A 19407-nucleotide genomic window follows, 5' to 3' on the forward strand; every position below is an offset into this window, starting at 1 on the left:
TAATAAACTTTTAAAATCCAAAAACATTTTTTAAAAATATTTTTTTCCTGATACAGAGCATTGATGCAAATTCACAAAGGAAATACAATTGCACAAAAAAGTTTATGTAATTAGAGCTATATAATTTGGAAATACCCAATACAAATTCTCAGTTTTCGCTGCATCTATACAAGTCATCTGGCTAGCTATAGTTTTTGTCAGCGTCATAACTACAGCTGTCAAATTGTCCCTACTGCTGTTATGTTAGGTGCGTGACAATAAAAGTAAGATTAGAGGAAATGCCATTGGCAAAAAAAACAAGAAAAACTTATCATCAAGAATAAAATTTTTTAAAAAGCTACTGTGAGTTGCAATAATGGCAATTTCTAGAATAACTTAATTGCATTATTAACAGTTAATTTACTGCGGTACTTGTTGTAGACCTACTGTAGAAATGATTGATTTTAGAAACCTTGTTAAAAAGATTACTTGTTGAAATATCTAGTGGTTAGGTAGCCATTGTAATAGATTTCATAACATTAGATTGCCAAAAAGCTCCAAGTAAAATTTGCATACTTCCATCCAGTGAGAAATGGGATATTGGACTGTAAATTATTATGGTACCCAAAGTTTTGTAAATACGATCTCTCTATGACTAGCTTGAAACAATGGGTACTTTTATTAAATCTTGACTAATTGGTTCTAGCTAGCAGTGTTGAAACCAATGATTTTGATCTACATAACATTAGGGAAGTACATCATCTTATCCCTAAAGATTTAAAAACAAAGGTTTCTGTGATTCTAAAATATCTGTGTTCCTAGCACTAGCTACCAACTAATTAACCTAATTAAGTTGGGGCAAAATAAACATAATCAGGGTTGCCATGTATTAATTTAAATTTATGTTTGGAAAGAAGAACGAATATTTCAACTGCATAAAAACGTCTGAGATACAAGAATATTTTTAGGTGTGCAGGTAGAATACATCATAAAGAACAGATATATAAACCACAAAGAACAACATACTGAAATTAATTTCTTAAGTTGTAGAGACAGACATAGGAATTGAAAACCACAGTTTTAGAGGACTTTAACGTTTTTTTTAAGTAGTCAAACCAAGAACATATTTTTTATAACCATGGAATTAGCAGCTTTATTAAGGCAAAGGGATTGTTGGGTGTGTTTTAAAGATCCTAGTTAGCCCCAAATAAATCTCGTAGAAAATGTTAGAAAAATAATCAGACAAAACAAAAAAATTAACATTGAAGAACAACCCGAAAAAAAATTAATCTTTTATATATATATATATCTTTGTTTAGACTAGCTAGTGTAAAATTACTACTTTACCCTACATCCATAATTTTCAGTCTGTGCAAGGAAGTTTAATCAACTTACCTAAAAATAGAAATAACACATTACAAATCAAATATCAATAACATATTTTGGCAAAAAAATAATTTTACTTAAAATTTCTGGTCATCACAAATATCTTTAGATGCACTATTCCTTATTTCTGCACTTAACTATGATTTCGCTAGTTATAATATTATATAACTTTCACCCTGTAGGACACCAAATGAGGATCCTCTCATCCTAATCTAACCTTTTAGAAGCATATAAAATAGTTTTGAATCATGGAAAGAAGACGAAGTAGCGGGGTTCGTCTTAATTTCACAGTAGCTTTTCTCCTATATCTAGCCGTTGCGGGGGGCTCAAACCCTGCGGGGCATATTTCCAAACTTTGCGGAGCAATCATTAACATTTCTCCTACCTAACCTAACCTAAAATAACCTATCAAAGCTACCATGAAAATACTACGAGACCCGCTACTACGTTTTCTTTCCATGATAAATTTTTTTTGTGCGTGATCCCTTAATCCTGTATGTAATTAAGAAGCTTAAAAACTGGCTAGGTATCCTATCATTAGGAATTTAAACATATAATTAACTACAACAATAATAATACGAATTAAAGAATTAAGCAAGTGTCTTAAATATAGGCCTAACTTTTCTTATTTTTTAGAAGCATAGCTGCTCTTTAACTAGGGTCTGTCCTTTCCTCCGTTTTATGGTCTTGCTAAAGGGGGGGGGGGGGCGAAAGTGACACTTTTTGAAACCAAAACTAAAAGTCAACAAAGGAACTCAACTAAAAAAAGAGTTACAGGTCTGAGATTTTGCATGGCAGTTGCTTTATATGGGTAAAATATGGAACTGTGAAGAAACGGCGGCGCAACCGCCGAAAACCGCCGTTTCCCGCCGAATTTTTTTTTGCCTTTTCTCGGCGGTTTTCGGCGGTTGCGACGCCGTTTCTTCACAGTTCCATATTGTACCCCTATAAACCAACTGCCATGCAAAATGTCAGACCTGTAACTCTTTTTTTAGTTGAGTTCCTTTGACTTTTAGTTTTGGTTTCAAAAAGTGTCACTTTCGCCCCCCCCCCCCTTATAAAAACATTGTCTTATTAAATTATCCATTTATCTTAGATGGATCTAGCCTAACAGAATTATTTTAAACTTCATAAGTAAACTAGCCGTTTTATCCTACAATATAAAGTAGTAAGGTTTTCTTTGTATGCAGCTGCAGATCTTGGGGTGGTTCTAGGCTATTTACCTGGCCTACCCCGCCCTCTCCTAGATGCTAGGGATGCAGTAGCTAGCTTTAAAAAGTCGAAAAAAATGATTGACTCATACTTAATTTCAACATAAGCACTACTAATAAAAACACATATCTACCATGTAAAGCTTTTAAAATAAAGATCTTATATTGATCGACTTAAGAAATTAATATGGCTTTAAGATCTAAAATAACCATTAAAAATTAACAATATGTAATAAATAAGATAAATTATTAATACGTTCAACAATACGTTAAAGTGAGCTGAGCTTTGAAACAAGTAAAGTTATATTCATAAGAAGCGGAGCAACATTCACTTATAAAACTTTTGGTATATTGCGAATAATAACCCTAAAAGAACTTATACAACAGAAAAACTTTGGTTCAATTCAAAGATACCAATTTACTTATAGAATTTATAAAACTGCCAATAACAAAAAAAATCTAACAATATTTAGAGTAGTTTAGCTCCTAAACAGAACAAAACCTGAAGTACCAGAGATTCTTTTTAAGTGCATAAACGCATGTATGAATTTTTTAGTAGCAAAGCTACTCAGGAATTTTATATTTCCGGATTTATATATAACCAGTGGCGTGAATATGGTCAGGGGATTTATTTTTTTTTGAGGGGGGAAGGGGGGCGAAATAAGGGGTAGACACTTATTGAAATTTTAATTTTAAAGTAGGTTGACGACAAACCCTCTTTAACACACCTATGTATACAAGTCAATCTCTTTGTCCATCCATTAAGTTCTAGAAGAAAAATGGTTTAAAAATACATCAGATTATTTAATTACTTATGATGATTCTATAGAAAAATAAGCATACATGTATTTGACGTTCGTTATTTAGCGTTTTTGCTTTGAAACTTGACTTTCTTGCTTATGTTCATTTGCCTTTTAGCCTGTCTTTTTATCGATAAGAATAATATAGTATACTATATACTCTTTTAAAGGGCCCTCCCATAAAACTACATTGTTGTCAATTTAAAATAGGTTCTTCATTAAAAGATTTTTGACTTCAAATTAGAGAAAAAATAATCCAATAACACAAAATCTAAAAAGATTTGTTAAAGGGTAAGTAAATAAACTCAATAAGAAAGCTGTTTTGGCGTGAAGGCTTGAAGATGCCGAACCCTAAGCTTATTGCTACGTATTTTCGCCCATTTTAGCATTATCTTAAAAAAAGCTTTTAGTTTTTTTTCTTTTTTAAAAACTGTAATTTTTAAGAGCGCCTAAACTTAAGCCGACTAAACTAAACAAATTGTTAGCTACAAGTATTAATGCAGTTAATATATCTATCTATCTTACTTTTTCTGCGGCAAGGCTACTCTGCATTATGAATATCCAACGTATCAGAAATGAATTTAGCGCTGGAAGTAATGAAAAAATCCCTAAAGTTTATATACACGTTTTCATATTTGTTGGCTTAACAACTTTGGGGAGTTTAGTGAATTTGATTGGGTTGATCATTAAGTTGAGTGTTAACTACAGTATCTTTACAATACTGTAATTCAATTAAGTAAGCAATTTAATAAGTACTGTTTAACAGTTAGCTTTTTCTCTTTTAAATATTTTAGCTTATTGTTGCTGTACTTCATATGGACCTGATTGTACTTGATATATATTTATCTATCTATAAATCTAATGCATCAAGATAAATGATTGTTAGACCTGCAAATGCACTTAGAATAAAACATGTAATTTTTTCATTTAATAATAGAATTCTGCCTATTTTGTGTTAATTCAAATCTATAGAACAGCAACATTGAAAATATAGAGAATCTTTAAAATATATTAATTATTCTTAATAATATTTTTTTATCTTTCTATAATAATTGATAATCTGTCTATCCATATATATTATATAGCTCTGATCGTTTGTTTAGTCATGCTAAGAACGTCTTAACGATTTCAAACTTTGCAAGTTTACCAGAATGACCTTTTATTAAACCCATAGTGCTTTTTGTTATTTTGAAATAAATTTTTATGTCATGTGGCTATCCTACTACCATAATTTTGAAAATGGCAATACCTAAAACGATTAGGCAGATGATCTGTAATAAATAATAAATCAATATACATTTTTTTTAATTTAATCAATTTAACAAAATTTATAACCCAATTTCAGTTTTGTATTTGAAATAAAAATCTGTTTCTTTAAGAACCAAAGCGCAATCACTCTACGTTTGTTAAGCTGTTAAGTTAAGATCCGCTTTTATTGATGTTGTCAACCTTTTTCTTTATATTTTTTAAATGTTAAAGTTTTTTAGACAAGTTTGTCGTGCTACGGCCAAAGTATTATAATCGTTATACTTTGAGGTTCACGTTTATGTAAATATTTTCAGATTACAAAACCATAATCAAATCAAAACTCTTAAAGATTTTACAAAAGTTTAATCATATATAGTAAACTAAAAAAAATTAAGAAAAAATCAAAATATAGTAGAAAAATGATATCTTATGAATAATTTTAATACTAATTTAATTAAATTTGAAGGATTTTTTTCCATAGTGAATGTCTGCCTTTTTATGACTTCCCATTTCCTTAGTTAGCAAGCCGCCCACTCGTTTCTTTCAGTGTTCACAAATTGTCACAAAATTTTATTTTTTTTTAAGAAAAGAAAATTTAACACTTAAATTATGTGATCAGTATATTTTGAGATTTTAAAATAAGAAAGTGAAGATACAACACGAAAGGAGGGGTCAACAAGAGTAAATTTAACATACACCCTTTTCTGTGTATATTTTGATAAGTAATAGATACGTCTTTGGTGACCAGAATTTCACTGGGACATAATATAAAGAGGCTAATATAAAGCAATAAATGCTGAATAATCAAGCAACAGATAAACAAACAAAAGCCATAAAATTTTAAAAATAATTTCGCTACACACAATGGTTTAGCTGTACTGATAAAACATATTTAGACTGCCATGCCCCTATGGCTTAGTTAATAAGTTAAGATATAATTTTTGGCTTATAGAATAAATCTATCTATCTATAATATGGTCTATCTACCTATCTATTCATGTTAAAGGTCTTGTTGTCCCAAAAATGACCTTCAGTATTGGGTATTTCACAATAGGAAATTTAATTTAATCTACTTTAATTTAGTGAAAACTATAATGAACAATAAAGTGGAGAATGTGTGTATATGACCGTAAGGATCTCGTAAACTAACGGGGAGGTTTTAAGCTATTTGGCGAAGATGTGTGCCAATCCCCCAAATATATAGTCAAAAGGAAAAACATTTCTCCATCCTACCAATTTTCTTTTTAACCACTTTATCTAATACAAAGAGCAGAAAGTCTTTTGTAGAAAACCCACCCCCCCCCCCCCCCCCAACATTTACTCGGAACGATGTTTTTCTATTTTTCCATTAAAATCTCGAAATCAATTATACGTTATCTAGCAATGCTATGTTAGGATTATTGTTGTATATTATAAAAGTTTTATTAAGAATACTATTTTGATTGGCCTTGAAAACCTACAATAAACCATTAATAAAACCAAAATATCCTCAATTACACTTTATAAATAGGCTAATAAGCGCAAGGCATTAATATTACTTAGGTACAAAAGGAAAGTACGTCACTTATTATTTTTTCCTCATTTAGTAAAATAGCTACACTATATTGGATCAGAAAGAAAGTGGACAATGGACTGTTTATAACAATAGTCCCCAAAGTTTTAAATTAACTTTTGTTTGAATTTTAATTGGTTGGTTCATTAATTTAAGTGTCGAAATGTTTCAACCACTAATTTTTATCTAAAGAAAGGGTAATTTTGTGTATCATTGTTGGGGATGTAAATCAATTTATCGGCCATTGTCTTATTCAGAAAATTAATGATAAATTAGATCTCTCAATTCTACTATTTAACCAGAAATAATGGAGAGTCCCTTTCAGTGTTGAAATCAGTTGACAGGGAATTTAATTAGAATAAGCCTACATTACTCTAAGTGATCATTATACAAACAAGTTTATAGTAACAAGCGTATGTAAATTAACCTTCATTATTCGGAAATAGTGTCAATTTATCGGTGCAACCACCCAAACCCATTTTCATTTTTCAGTAAAGTGTCCTTACGGTCCACCGCTTGAGTTTTAAAAAAATTTAAAATTTTCTGTAAGGTGTTTCGGAAGTTACCTTCCCAAAATAGGTTTAAACCTCCCCTGGACCTATATGACATACATGCATTTTCACTGTAAAGAAAAATGATATCAATGGTTAGCAGTAACCTTCGATATAAACATGTAGAGACATACAAGCAGCATGTTACTTTAAATACTCATAACTAAATTGTTAGTATAGGTATCTGATAAGTCAATTAATTCTTAAAATAAATGAGAAATAATTTACAGCCACGTCTCATGTGTCAAATTCTGTCTTTGGTAAATTACCGTTACTAGGGAGAAAAGTATTTAAAATAATATTTTCCAAATATCATCCCGGGACTTCTGTAAAGCTTTCCTGAAAGGGAGAATTCAAACAGTTCAGCAGTTATTGAAAGCTTAAGATAAAGAATAGTTATTTATCGCATCTTATTATAAACAGCTTTTGTACAAAACTAGATATAATACGATGCTATACATAATTTTTCAATAGGGCTTATAACCGGTTCTAATCCAGCGGATATTTATCTGTTTTGAAGCCATACTGGAAAAACCTTACTACTTTAAATAATAGGATAGACTTATAAAAAATGTAAGACTCTGTATTAGAGTAACTATGCTACCTAAAATCATATCTAAATATCTCAAATACCCTCGCAATTTTTCCTAGAATTGAAAAATGGTCAAATAGGCCCCCTGAATGTTTCGTGTAGTACTTACATTATATATTTTACATTTATCTATCTCAAGATAGGTACAGCATGGCATTTCGGACAATTTGGATCATTTATATTAAGTTTTAAAAATTCTGACTAAAATCAGGTTAGAAAGATGAACATCTTACTTTTAAACAAAAAGATTTCTGAAAAATTATGGATAGATTCAAGGGAAGCTTCACATATTTTTCTGAAACTAAGCTATTTTTCTGAAACTAAGACTTATCAAATGCTTGATAATAGTTAAACATTTCCGAAATTATGCCCGCTATCCAAAACAATTTGCCTAGCCATTGTCTTATTGATGTAATGATAAATCTTGGTTGAGTGAAAGGTGAATATATAGTCAGGGAAAATGGGAAATATAAATCGGCAATATGAATTTATAAAATAAGTTAGTAGAATGTGCATGTGCAACTACCTTTTTGATTGTGCCTGCGTTTTTAATCAAATTTCTAAATATGACCAAAAGGTATAATTATTCTTTTTTAATTTTTAAAGTCAATTCAAGGGTAAAAAGTAAAAAAGGATGTGGGAATTCTTTTATACAAGAGAACATCTTATTTTTTACCCAATATTTTTTTTAATATTAGTGTAAAAATATATTTGAATTTCTAAATAGAAATTAAACATTATATTCTTAATTTTTGGGCTGACATTAAAACCTTTCAGTGCACCCCTGACATATGTATAATGTATATGTATGTTTGTCTGTCCGTCTGTCTGTGTGTATGTGCTAGATTGAAATCGTGATAACTAAATGCAGAAATAGAAATGAATACAAATTATTTTAGCCCAGAAACTATTTATAATACCACCAGAAATATTAAATACTAGAGTTGGCTCGATATAATTATCTCCCTATTGGCTAGTTTTCTATATGCATATCTATTTCTCAATAAATCTATTTTCCTCACCCGGCATTACTATCTAAAAGAAAGTAAATATTTAATAATCTAAATGATTTTAAAAAGATTTTTTAAATTATATTTTTTTCTTTACATTACCATCACCAAAGGGTTAATGATGATGATTACAATTTTAGTTTAATATTTGAACACACAAAGTGTCGCCACAATCGAATTCTTTTAAAATAGAGTTTTCTTAAATTTATTATATTATAAATCTAAATTTTCTTTTTTATGATTAGAAATTAAATACATTGATATAAGGTAAATAGCAACATGAAATTAAAAAAAGGAATTTATTTTTAATAAAGTAAAATAATGGGTCTTATCGTTCTGGGCAATGAGAGTTTATTATGGATTATTGGAGCACTATGAGTTTTAAACAAATATTCCTTGGAAAATTTGAGCTCGTTTATAGACATTTATTTCCTATATAGATCTGACATGGATCTTGAAGCTATTAAGCAGGCCGTTTTGTACATGTTAAAAATTGGAAGATTTCATTAAATAAAAGTTATCGCAAATATACTTAGTAAATAACAATCATAACATAATCCATAAAAGAGTAGCTTAAGAAATCAAACTCATAAAAAATTTAAAAGTCTGACAAAAATATTGTTACTGCTCATTATATAAAACAAAAATCTTAAAATGTTTATCGAATTGCTACGTAAAAAAGAGAATGCTAATTGTCCTTGGAATCGTAATTGTATAAGGTGAATCTAAAATATCAGCAAAAATTGGACGTACCGACCTTTTAGCCATGCATATAGAGCTATATTTCCTATACTCTAATATAAAGTAGTAAGGTTTTTTGTCTGAAGTTCAAGATTTTTAAAACTACTCATCGAGTTCTACTTTTTAGGGAATCTTCATATGTGGCCTTTGGATGGTTTTAGGCCATTTCTTGTTGTCATCTTAACCATTTCATTGAACACATAGCCCATAGATGCCATTCTATAATATATTGTAATAAGTTTTTTTTGTCTGTAGCTTAAAGTTTTGATAACTCCTCAACCGATAAGGTTCTTCACTTTAGGGAAGGTTCAAATAGGTTCTGGGATAGTTTTAGGCTAGTCTATTTTAGGCATTATTTCTTCCCTTCTCAACCCCACTGATAATAAAGCCACTTGATGCTAGGGGAGCATCCGTTGGTAGTTGCATAATGTAACATATAAGGATGCCGCAAAGTATTGTTAACAAATGTAAAATTACTGAAAAAAATCTCGAAAGTCGTGAGCTCAAAATGCACGAAAAAATTGTTCAGTAGTCAACAAAACAGAGAAAATTATAGAATTCTAAGAACTAAAGTAGTAGAATTAGTGTATAAAAAGTAAACATCTCGAGTCCTTGGATGGAGGCATTAGTAGAAAAAATAGTAAATCAGTCAACAAAAAAACGGATATTAAAAATACTCAATTTAGATAAAAATGGTTATTTCCATTCTAAACAGAAAAAGCTACCATGCAACTTATCTACTATAAAATATATCTAATTCTAATATAGAATTAAAACAGCAAAAAATAAATATTAGACGTGTCAAAAACGCACTTATTGTATATACAGTTTAACTCATTTGGTTTTTACTCTAAAATTTTGTACTATATTTCCTTTAAAAAAAATGTTATTTCTAGAAATGCAAGAATATTTCCTGAAAAAAATCATGAAAATTCCTTGCTTTTATTTTTGCATTGCTTAATATCTTTTTTTTTCAAAATTAACCCATTGCTTTTAAAGCCACCTACCTCCCCCCTCTCGTGCATAATTCTAAATGAAAAAGTAATTAAATTGATAATGAGAAAAATTGAATAATTAACTTGTGCTGAATTCTATCTTTTAAATCCCACACTACAGTGTTAGTGCAAAGCTACATAAAGTTATTTTAAAAAGTGAAGCTTTTTATAATTAGGGTCGGTCCGTCCGGAACGGTTATCTCTTTTCGTTAATTTGGACAGGTTAGAACTGTCCTATCGTTTTCAAACTTTGCGTGATGATTTTTATAATTGAAATCAGAATGTTCGTACGTCCATTTATAATATGATGATTTTTTACTTTTCTGCAACAATTTTTCAAATGGTGTAATTATCCTATTTATCTTATTTTTAAAATAATTATTCCTAGGACAACAAAGTACAATATTATAAGAAAAGCATCTGTATAATCAAGTCCTAAATATGTAAGTTTGTCGTTAACAGTATCCTGTATTTGAGTAATTTTGCAACAAATCTACTTATAATTTTGTTTATACTTATACATTTTTATTCTGCTTACCTATTTAGTTATAACACTCTACAAGTGTTAATGTTCGTTTGTCCTTCCTTTTTATTATGTGCTTGGCTTTTTTGGATGTTGTCATCCTTGTTATTAATAGCAAAGCAACACAATTCAGTACATATAACTTACACAGTCCCATAACAAATAAAATAATTATTCCAAAGAATTAATACATTTAAATATAGTCCTTAAACAAGAAACCTATATGTTTCCAGATATTTGTTTCAGCTATTAATGACAAACAACCCTTTGATGGCACAGCTTTATGTGAAAGTTCTAAAATGCATGACAATGAGATACTTTAGTATTATTAAAGTCTTCACCCTTCAGTAATGGTGCATTATATGTCAATATTCGAAGCAAACATCTTTATGTATATGGATGTATGTTTTTGTGTCATTAAGATCTCTGATTAAATATTTAGGTGGGTCTATATTAATTGAAATAAAAATCTTCATATTAGACTTTGTCAGGTGGTTTTACACTATTTTGTTGGATTTAAAAATAGAAAGCATGTTCATTTTTGTTTACTGTTTCATATAAACAATAGCGCCCCGCATGACCATGCAACTTACATAAACACAAACATTTATAAATTTTCACATCAAATTTGAATTTAAAAAGAAATAAGAATATCTTATTTGTTTTGTGAATCAATAACACTAGCACTATATATTTCTAACTTTAAATATTGGGATAGAGTAATAATAATAGTATAAAATGATAGGAATATTTGAAAGAAATATTTAGTGCTTGAATTAAAGCCTGTTACAAAATATTTTTAGGAAATACCTTAAAATTTATATTGTACAGCTAAATTTATGTTCCCTTTAAAAACATTATTTAAAATTTTGTTAGCATAATTCCACTTTTTCGCCCTCTCATGACCTTAAAAACGTCTGTGCACGCCACTGATCTTAGCAGTAAGCCTTCGGTTGTAAAAGATACGGACAAATCCCGCTATTGTAGAGCAGCTACGCTTCCCACCAAAAAAGGTGCACGTCCTTATTCACCTCCCCTTGCACTTTTTAAATGTCTAGCTGTTGGTGGTCTATCAGTGTATTTTCGATACAACATTAAAATTATAATAGCATACATTGTAAATTTTGCTAAATGAACGTGGTCCCAAGTAGCGTAGCAACTCTAAAACTCTTGTTTGTCAGATATGCAGTTCTTTCATCTGACTCCATTAATCAATATATCTCATAACAACTTCTCTCAATTAGTCCATAGTATCTACGTTTTAAATTATTTTTTAATAACGTATTTAATTTAGACTAAACATAATACTAATATTAAGTACACTTATTTTGAAATATCTTCATTGTGGCTTAAAGAGACTATAAAATAATTTTAAAATCTAACTATTTTGTAGGAATACTAGAAAGTGTGGTCTATTCAACGTAATCAATCTTGCCTGATAAAGCCTAAGAATTATGGTGTTAATACAAACTAGATAATCTTGCCAGATAAAGCCTAGGACTTATGGTGTTAATACAAACTAGATAATCTTACTAGATAAAGTCTAGGACTTATGGTGTTAATACAAACTAGATAATCTTACTAGATAAAGCCTAAGAATGATGGTGTTAATACAAACTAGATAATCTTACTAGATAAAGCCTAAGAATGATGGTGTTAATACAAACTAGATAATCTTGCCAGATAAAGCCTAAGAATGATGGTGTTAATACAAACTAGATAATCTTGCCAGATAAAGCCTAGGACTTATGGTGTTAATACAAACTAGATAATCTTGCCAGATAAAGCTAGGACTTATGGTGTTATTACAAACTAGATAATACGATGCGAACAATGTATTGTTTATTTTTACAAAGTTCAGGCCTAGATACGACGACGTTTACAAGTAGGTTTCTATGTTAATTTTATCATCATAAACAAAGTTTTATATCTTAAAAATCTTATTGAAACCTTTTCATTTTAAAAAGAAAAAGCAAGACAGACTGCCTATATAAGTATCTACTCAGTAAAAAGAGTAGTCATGTAATTTTCATATTTAAATAAAAAGGGAAGGAAGAGTTATTTAACTGCTATTGGCCCACCCCTTACTCATACATTACCAAAAGTGTAAAGTTCATTTTTCTTAACATTTATGGGGGGTATCAAATATTTATGGCTTTAAATTAAACTTATATATTTCCAGTATATACAGGGATAAAGTTAATCGCTATAGGTTGATGACGATTGAATTAATCCAAAATAATTTCTACCACCCAATTCTTAAAGATATAAAAAGCATGATAATACACCTATGAATTGTGATAAGGTTGATTTTTTGTCCATTGTCCTATCCATAAATTCCTGAGTTTGTAAAATACAGTACACATTCCTAACATTTTAGCAGTAATATGGCAATTTAAAAAAAAAATGATTTAACATTCACCATTATGTCTCTTTTGAGCATACTTTGACAAACAAAATCAAGTCTATTCATCAGGAATTATTTTTATATTTTTTCTGAAATATACTATCAAAATTATTATACTTATTAAACTTACAAATAAAAATATTTCATGTATTACAAAAGCAAAAAAGTAGATTCAACTTCGTGTAACTATTTGCTTACAGCTTGCAGGAAATTTGAAATTATAACGTTCAACCATATTTTATTATTTGGTTAGGTCCTGCGCAAAAAAAAATATCCTTTTTTGGGGTAGGGGAGCAATAGTTGAGCAGTAATTATCTATAATTCAAAGTAGTATTGTGTCTGTCTGTCTGAAGCTTAAGATCTCTGTACCTACTATATAACCCTGTGGTTTTAAAGCTAAAGGGGTGCACATTCCTTCAGAATTAAATTACTCTCCCCAATTATTATTTTCCATTTTACTTTCTTTTTAAAATGAATTTTTTTTTAAATATTTTTTTTAATTTTTAACATTTATAAAAAGGTAAAAATAAAAAGCTTATATATTTTGAGTGAACATCAAATTAAAAGGTAGGTTGAAACGCATAAGATCTTATCTCATCTAAGGAAGTCTAATTTGACAAAAAGAGTACGAACTTGCCGAAATTTTAGAATAGCTGTGCTGTTAAAAATAAAACATTATAATACTAGGATAGTTAAGAAAATGTTGATAATCCTCAAAGTGGTCTAGCGGATTATTATCAGGATTTAAAAGAAATAGGATAGATGTATCAAACATTTAAAAAATATTTTTCATATTATCTTAAAGCAATTGAACGATTTATGGTAGACATAGATTAATAACAAGAATGATATAAAGCGGAAAAAGCAAAGCTTAACAAATCAGAAGGTCGAACAAACAAACATTAACAAATGTAGAGTACATGGTATAGAAGTCTGAACGAAATCCTAATAAATTCCTTAAATCTATCCTGAAATTAGTTAAATACAGGATACCTAAACTTTAAGATTTAATTATAGAAATGCTTTGCTCATAACACTTTGCCTAATTAATATTTCACAAATTAGTGAAATTGGATAATTTTATAAGATAAAAGCTTTTTTAATGTTTAGAATTATTAACACTACTTCAGGCATATTGGCTCTTGTAAAAGCATGTTAGTAGACAGAAAACAATAAAGAGATCAATCCTTACATTCCTGATAGCATTTGACACATTATATCTTATTATGGCAAGATTTAAATCTAAAAAGGTTTCTGGTGTTATTCAATATGTATTAAAACACTAAGGTTCCTACCTGGGTCTAGATTAGTATTAAACCCGGATTTTGTATATTAAACTTCCATGGACCCGTTTTTAGATTGAGAAAGACATTATGGAAGGTATTACAAAAGCCCAATTATGAAGGCTTATGGATGGAGTTCCTAAAATGAGGTTGTTGAGGAAAGTGACTTAAAGGGTTACTTGTGCCCAGTACGACTTTAAAAATGTTCAAATTATATGCAGCATTTAAAGCATTGCAACTCTATATTTTGTATCGAAAGTGCTGAATATCCATATTAATGAGTTGGATAATATTTATTAATTCATATGTATTATTGTTATCAAACTTAATAGGTATGTAAAAAGATTAGGATTTACACAAATAATTAACTTATAGTAATTAAGTTATCAAAATTACGAAATGTATATTTTAACCTTTCTGCTTAGATTTGTTTTATCTTTTATCTTTCTATTCAATTCATTGAAAATAATGCAAGAAGATTTTTTCAATATAAAAAAATATTCGTATATGTGTTTCTGATAATCATATGTACTGAAAAATGTAAAAAAACAAGAATAATTAAGTTCATAATTAGAATAATAAAGTTAAACATCTATTATTCATTTTGAAACAATACTATTTGAAAAAAAAATTTATTATTAATTTATTATTGCTTAAATTTATTTTTATTTTTCTAATTATACATTTTAGACAGATATCTTTGGTATAATAAGCTATAAGTGTCTGATTAACATCTAGGTATCTATACTTTTTATTAAAGGTGTTGTATAGCAGCTTCGCTATTAAATAAGACCGTAATGATTTCTTAAACAATTATATCCTATAAACAATGGTTAATAACTCCAATACTTAATTGAACTAAATTTTCTTAATGATTAGTTAATCATTAACAAATATAAAATAATAGGGATAAAGCATTTAAGCGTTACAATTTCTTAAAAACTTAAAAATACCAACAAGAACTATTATATCCATATGAAATACAATTCTAAAATAACAATTTAAAAAAAAGGATCTAAATAATTAAGAATTTAACAGCTAAACTTATTTTTCTGTAGGTATTTCCATAAATCACTTTAAGTATGATTTTGTTCCGAGCAGTTTTATTTTAATCTTTAGAAGTTTTAAAATCCACTAATAAATAATGAAGATATTCTCATTTTACGTAATTGTCGATTATGAACAGGCAGTCGACAAGCATCCCCTGTAATAGATTAGACACGCTAAAAATATTTATGTTTTGTAAATTGACAGTATTTTTATAGTTAATTTGTTAGCTATTTATTATTATTCCTACATGCCTACATAGGTAACATTTTTCATATCATAGGAAACATTTTTCATATCATAGGAAATAAACCATGGAAATATTTTTTTGTAAAACGATTTTCTTATTTCTTATTACTGAATCTAATAATAATTTAGACGCGGAAATTGCTGAAGCTATTATGACAAAACACAAACAGAAAGGATTCGTGGCCGAGATTACAGAATCAAACTACAGGTATTTTAAATTAGTGATTACCTATTATTATCTCATTAATGGCTGGACTGAACGCTCCTTAATTTTTGTTGAATATGATAAAGTATTCGCCTTCAGCATGTTTTTGGCGTGGGATGGGGTCAAGAAATTATCTTATGCTTTCTGACAAACTACTTTCAAAAGCATTTCTAGCTAGGTAATGGTTTTACGTAATTTGTATGTAGTACAACTGTGCACTGCACATCTATTTAAAAAAGTAGAAACTTGTTTTATGGTGAATTTAAAAACGTGGAGATAATATACTCTTTACTACTCACATACAAATATTAAGAAGAATATTTAGGCAAAAAATAATTTTTACTTTTGTCCGCGGATACAAAAGTAAAAGACAAGGAGTTTTTAAAGAAAGAAAGAGTTCTTTTAGATTAGAATAAATCATAAGCTGAAATGGACATGAACATCTCTTTTTTATCACCTTGATTTATCAGCTTCAAAAGGCAGAATTTTTCGCAAAGGAATCGTAGAGGAAGATATTTCTATAATTCGTTTTTCTATCCTTGTTGGTATAGTTGTAAAATGATAATAAATTTTGACCTTTATAAGTTTATATCTTAGACATAAGCTGTAAAATCTTAGTGCATTTATCATAGGTATTTATTGCCAGAAACCAATTCTTTTCATTTTATGAGAATTCATGATAATTTGGATATTTATATTGTATAACGCAGCAATATCATAAAAAGGACTTTGGCAAATAGAAGATTTGATTAAAACACGTTAAGAATTTTTTTTATTCTTTTTAACAATGATTTTTTTATATTGTACTTTAGCTAGAAATTTTCGTGGGTTAATTTCTTAAATAATGTATATCAAAGAAATAAAAAATAAATAACAAATCTTAAAGAATTAATGAAATAAAAGGTATAGAAAAATTTAACTTTCCTAATAATAATCTGATCATATTGACAATTTTTGTTGTTATTGTAATATAAAATACATTTAAAACAAAAATAAATTAACTATTACTATCTTGTTTTTAATTAATAATACTGAAAAAAACTGTCCTACACAAATTTTAAAATTTCACAATCAAAAATGTCTTACCTAATTTTATTGGTGGAATGAAAATCTGAAAACAAAATCATATCAATTGACATTTCCTTTATAACAAAAGAAATAAGATTGCATTCAAAACAAATTTTTTGATGATTATTGCCAATAAAGCATTTTTAACTAAGGAAGTTAAAATTATATTTATTGAGCTTATCAAGACTTAATTTGGGAATCACAAAATGACAAGCGAACATGCTCTAGTTAGAGAATAGCTACACCAATAAAATTCTTTAGAATAACCAATAAATTACTTTTTAAAACATAAACTCAAGAATGTTTTTTAAAATGTAAATTACATGTGATCAACAATCCTAGGAAAATTTTAAAAAAGCTAAATATTGCGAAAATTATTATTTTAAAATCAAAATGCTTAAAACAAAAAATCACTTTTAACAACAACACAAACTCTGTATAAAATGACACAAATCAACTGATATGAAATTGCCTGAATAATTGAGAGCGCACGCTGTGCTGTTGTCTACACGGCGGTTGAGCTGTGACTGAGCTGTGGTGGTGGCTGGGGAGGTGGGGTGCCCTCTACCTGCTACACACATATATATGTTAGTATCAGTCTATCTGTTGTAGGCTGTGCCGTAATTTCCGAACAATTGTAATAATTGCCAATTTACATAACAATATAAGATTCCATAAAAGAAGTTCATATATTTACTAGCTGCTTCGTCCATAGCATGTAGGGGAAAGAGAAAGTGATTAATAAATAACGAAATTTTATTCACCGATAGATGTCATTTAACCAGGCAAACCATTTCTTAAGGTTCAGACAAAAAAAATCTTACCACTTTATAAAATTGGATATTTCTATGATTTGAATGTAATTATTTGCTTTTTAAATCTTTGCCAGTATTAAAATGTTTGACACTAAGAAGTCTTTCTGCTATGATTTGGCGGGTTTTATTGCGGTAGTAATGGCACACCTGCTCTAGACATTTAAAATGTTGTTGTATCTTGCTATCTATTTGAATTAGTTGTATCTATCTATCTGAATTAGTTATATGAATGTACAATATACATACATACATAGAGCCATATCAAAATGAAATTTTAAGCCCAAAATGATTAACATAATTATAAACATGAATTTTAGAAGTATTCTAAATGCAAAAAAAAAAAATTAGAAAATAATAAAGTTTCAATATATTTAAATGAAAAAGAGCCTTAATGCAATCAGAACCCTAAATGGTGTAAAGCATGCTCTTATAATAACTCATTATTAATGCATGCAAATTTACAATCATGATTAAAAATTTAAATAAAAATAAAGCGAACAAAATATATTTACAAATTAAATACCTAGCAAATTTTACAAGTTTTACGCGGATAGTCAAGTAAAAATCGATATTAGAGAGAAATGAAAGTCAAAATGATGAAATGATTTTAAATGTGTTAAAATTAGATGCATTCGTTCATTTCTATTTGATTAAAAACTACATAAAACATTAAAATTATATTTAAAGAATTACAAGCTAATAATCTTTTATAACTCTTACCAAAATAGTTTTATCGCTGTGTGCGCACAGATAATAGGAAAAAATACTTAAATGGACAATCTCAGAGATTTATTTGTTTCCAGACTAAATTGTTTTAGATTTTATATTTTAAAACTTTTTATAACTGTTCGTCTGACAGATACACTGTAAGTCTATTTTCTCGTATTCATTTGAATCCGGTGGATTAGGAACCGTTTTTCATCCATACGAAAAAACTATGTCTAGCATCGTATTATATCCAGCTTTCTACGAATATAAAAATGTAAAATCATAAGATTAAAACCAGTTTTTTTTAGCCCGTGCCTTCGGCACCTCGGGGCTAAAAATAATGGTTTTAATCTTATAATTGTACATTCTATATCCGCGGAAAGCCGTTTATAATACGATGAAAGAAATAACTATTATCATTTATTAGTAGATTTTAAAAGCTATGATAAAAGGAGAAAATATTAATTTGAGTTTAAAATGTTATCGTGTTATTGCTGCACTTATATTGGATATTATTTCTATCTTCAACTATTTAATCATTCCAAAGTATTTTTTAATGTACTGTAACTATAATCCAGTTCTATTCTGTATTTTTATGAGTTCAAATTAAATAACAGCGCAGCACAATCAATAAATAAGTAAATTTAAATAACTGTAAACTTACAGCATTACTGAAAATGTTTAAGTCATTGAGCATCCATTTAAGGTGCAAATAATATGTTTTTATATGTTAAAAATATTTAACACCATGCAAAGATTGGAATAGGTTTACTCAAAATGATAATCATAAAAAAAAGGTAAAACATAAAAGGAGAAATATAGAAAGTTAGGTAGAAATTAACAAGGATGACAACCTCCATAAAAACAAAGCTCTGAAACGATAGGACAAACGAACATTAACACTTGTCGAGTGTCAGAACTTAATAAACAGAATATTATGTGCAAAATTGTAAGTAAAAGTTTTGAAAAACTGCTTTAATACAAGATAATGTTTGAGGACGTATTTACATTTTTTAGGGCTTAATTATAGAGATTCT

The 19407-nt window shown here is 28.5% G+C and overlaps 1 protein-coding gene across 6 annotated transcripts in view; it reads right to left on the bottom strand.

Moving 5' to 3' along the window:
* Positions 1 to 19407, bottom strand: part of Zw (glucose-6-phosphate 1-dehydrogenase Zw) — a 96077-nt gene that overhangs the window by 62266 nt on the left and 14404 nt on the right. For 3 of the 6 annotated variants that reach the window (XM_080177872.1, XM_080177869.1, XM_080177875.1), the window contains 2 exons: positions 17320 to 17418; positions 16866 to 16890 (listed from right to left, as the gene is read on the bottom strand). The exons of 2 other annotated variants lie outside the window; for them this stretch is intronic. The gene's annotated coding sequence lies outside the window, so the exon portion shown is untranslated. The remainder of the gene's footprint in view (positions 1 to 16865; positions 16891 to 17319; positions 17419 to 19407) is intronic. One more of the 6 variants, XM_080177870.1, reaches the window with a different exon arrangement.

Source organism: Acartia tonsa, chromosome 11 (assembly GCF_053477335.1).
Source record: "Acartia tonsa isolate MP-2025a chromosome 11, ASM5347733v1, whole genome shotgun sequence".
NCBI classification, from domain to species: Eukaryota; Metazoa; Arthropoda; class Copepoda; order Calanoida; family Acartiidae; genus Acartia; species Acartia tonsa.